A 3398-nucleotide genomic window follows, 5' to 3' on the forward strand; every position below is an offset into this window, starting at 1 on the left:
GCCCGCGCGGGCAGCCCCGGCCCCCCCGCCCCCCGAGGGCGCGCTCCGGCCGGCGCAGGCGGTGGCAGGGGGCGCCCCGGCAGCCTGGGCCCCGCGCGGCCCCTCCTCGCCGCGGGCGGAGCTGCCCTCGGAGCCGCCCCCGGAGCCGCCCCGCGGCCGCAGCTCGGCGGAGCCCGGGGCGCGGGGGGCCGGAGCCCGGGCGGCGGGTGGAGCCGGAGCAGCGCGGCGGCGGCCAATCGCGCCGCGCGGGGGGAGGAGCCCCAAAGGGGGAAAAAGAAAGTGCGGCGGAAAGTAAGAGGCTCGTCGGGGGGGACGACCGGCCGGATCGGGGTCCCCGGGCTGCGCTCGGGCCGGACTGGGCGGGAGGAGCCGCGCCGGGCGACCCTGCCCCCGCGCCCCGCTGCGCCGCGCCCGCTCTGCCCCCGGGGAAGGTGAGTGTCTCGCGGTCTTGGGGCTCGGAGGAAGCGCTACCCACGGGGTCTCGGGGTGGAAGGACCCCTGCGGACCGGCGCGTCCCCCTCTTCTTTCCCGGGAGGACACACCGAGGCACAGAGCGAGCGGGAGGGGCCACCCCGCGAAGTAGTGCTGCGCGCGGGACTCGAACCCAGCTCAGAGCCCCGTCTTTGCCCTGTGGGCGTTTAGGGACCGCGGTTTGGGGACGGCTGCGCCAGGCTGCACCCCGCGTCCAGCCCTTGAAGAGATGCACCCGGTGCACCCCCGCCCGCCCGCCCGCCCGCGCGGGCTGCTCCGGGCGCTGTGCAGGCGGCGTGGGTGGGAGCGGGCGCTGTGTCCCGGCGCGCCTCCTGCCGCTCCCTGCCGCGGTCCTGGCCGGCCGGGGAAAGGCTGCTCGCGGCTCCGCTCCGGCCTCCCTGACCTGCTTTCTCAGAAGATGCCCCTGCCCTGGGCGTCTGCCCGGCTCCTGGGGTGGGGGTGGGGGTGGGGGTGGGGGGGCGGGGGGGCGGGGGGCGCTGGCGAGGGAGGGGCGTCGGGGGCCGAGGCCTGGGGTTGGTGCTCGCCGCTGGCCCCCGCGCGGGGGGAGGAGGCTGGCGGTCCCGGAGCCCAGAGGATGCCCCTCGGTGCGCGATGCTGGCCTCGCGGAGCCCGGGCCCCTGCCCCCGCCGGGTGCCGGGAGCCAGCAGGGAAGCCGAGCGTAAGACAGAAATCACAAACATAAAAAGCAAACTTCTGCTGTTTCCTTTAAGAGCCAGTCGCTAGCGTGTCTTCCCTCCACTCCCGGTGGCGACATAGAGACCCACCCCCGGTGGAGGAAATAGAGACCCACCGCGCCCGGGAGGCGCCTCTGCCGCGGACCTGGGCCCGGGAGGACGGTTCACCGGGCCTGGGCTCCCGCTCCGCCGAGCAGCGGCTGGTGAACTTGGCCCGGCTGGTTGGCCCACCTCTCTGGTGGTCAGTAGCCCCCCCGCCCCCCGCGGCTACCTGCAGATTGTGAGGATCACAATGACCCCTGGGGGTAGTTGGGGGGATGAAATGGGATCCTTCAAATGGTAGGTCTAGCGCAGTGCCTGCCCTGGCATCTGGTTAATTCGAGATTGATGGTCACTGTTGTAGATACTGTTCTACACTGACCCTGGAGACAGTGGATTTTCAGAAAGATGATTTCATACTACCTTAAGGTGACTTTTCCTTTCCTTTCCCTCCCTCCCTCCCTCCCTCCCTTCCAAGGAAGAATCTCGAGGACGGCGAAGCTTTTCCTTCCTCCGTCCTCTCTCGAGCTTCTTCCTCTTCTTTCTTTTTTTTCTTTCTTGTTCTTTCTGTTCTTTCTTTCTTTCTTGCTTTTTCTTTTTCTTCTTTGTTTCTCTTTTCTTTCTTTTCTTTTCTTTCTTCTTTCTTTCTTTTCTTTTTTTTTTTTTTTCTTTTGTCTTGTTTTCTTCTTTCTTTCTTCTTTTCTTCTTTCTTCTTTCTCTCTTCTTTCCTTCTTTCTTCTTTTTCTTTTTTTAAATCTGGAATGTTGTGGCTTTTTATTTTTCTTATTTGGAGTTTGAACAGCTTTTATAGAAAGTGTTTTCCGACTGTTGTCTCCTTGTGACTTTGATCATGGCTGCTTGAGTTGGAATACAGAATTATTGTTTCTCAGTGATGCCAAACCCTTTGTTTTTAGGCCAAGCCTCAGGTCCAGGAAGCTCTGATCTGAGGCATCCTTCTTTCCTAGCAAAGAGGGTCTCGAATCTGGTGAAAAGTAGAAAGGCAAGAGAAGTTGGAAGTCCCGTCTCTGCTACAGACTGCGCTAAGCCTTGTATTCTTGCTGTCTTATGTCAGACAAGCAACTTTATGTGTCCTTTCGTGGGGGAAAAGAGCAACGCAATTCTCATGTATTTCTTTGGGATTATGCTGTGATGTTGCTAAATTCAGTCCTTCTGGATTCAAACTTACCTTATTTAAACATAAATGCTACACATGCCTACTCTAGTCTTCCTTAATTATTGTTCTTTTAAAACGAAATCGCTCCCCTCATATATCCCCACCAGGCTCATGAAAATTGATTTTATTCTGATTGACTGCATACAGTTATTTACTACCGTCTCTTGGCTGTGCTGTAAGTCCCCGAATTGAGTGTGCAGCATTTAGAGTTGGCTGCCTGCTTCCCAGTCCGTCCCATTTGCGTGGGGGTATTGATGCTGCATAGGAGGGGGTGTGATACATCTTGAGGGGAGGGAGGCACTTGGTGGCGCCCCTCTAGGTACCTCCCGCACCAGCGTTTGCAGAGGCTGGGATCACTTGCTTCCGTCAGCCTGCACCGTGTGCATGCATTGTGATGAGCTGGCCGGGATATATCTGAACGGGTGCCTGAGGAATAGGGGACTTGTGGGGCAAAAGGAAAATGCTAAAAAAAAAAAAAAAAAAAAAAAAAAAAAAAAAAAAAAAAAGTCAGAACAAGGGGATGAAAGGGAGATTGGAAGGTAATTTCTTTAGGTTCTGGTTCTTTTTAAGAAAGGCTACCCAGTCATACCTTGCCTCCTTATCCAGATTGTTACAAAAGCCATACACACATATGTAGAGAACTTTAAAATTTTCAAAGCATGTTCCATATATATTCTCTTTCTTGCTACTGGGGTAGCTCTGGGAGAAAGACATGGCAGGCATATTAATGGTGGCAGGGGCTCAGGTTTTGTGGTCAGATTCAAACTTCAGCCCTAATGCCTCTGCAGCTAGGTAATCCTGAGTGATTTATTTCACCAATCAGAGCTTTGGTTTTTATCCAGTTCTAACATGGTAAAGAAAATGCTTACCCCAAGGATTTGTATGACGATAAAATTAAGTGGAATAATGCAAAGTGTATGTAGTAAATAGGTGCTCATTAAAGATCTTGTCTTGGCTGATCTCCATTTTACTGAGAAAGAGAACAAGTGAGACTCAGAAAAACGAGAGAGATTGCCCAG

General features: G+C 56.3%; 1 protein-coding gene across 5 annotated transcripts in view; it reads left to right on the top strand.

The window, feature by feature from the left end:
- Positions 1–334: 334 nt before the first annotated feature.
- IL1RAP (interleukin 1 receptor accessory protein) overlaps positions 335–3398 on the top strand; it is a 127962-nt gene continuing 124898 nt past the window's right edge. For 3 of the 5 annotated variants that reach the window (XR_005383906.1, XR_005383905.1, XR_005383907.1), the window contains exon 1: positions 339–431. The gene's annotated coding sequence lies outside the window, so the exon portion shown is untranslated. Of the gene's footprint in view, positions 432–3398 lie in introns of all 5 variants that reach the window. The other 2 variants (XM_038583694.1, XM_038583696.1) reach the window with 2 other exon arrangements.

This window comes from Canis lupus, chromosome 34, assembly GCF_011100685.1.
Source record: "Canis lupus familiaris isolate Mischka breed German Shepherd chromosome 34, alternate assembly UU_Cfam_GSD_1.0, whole genome shotgun sequence".
Taxonomy (NCBI): domain Eukaryota; kingdom Metazoa; phylum Chordata; class Mammalia; order Carnivora; family Canidae; genus Canis; species Canis lupus.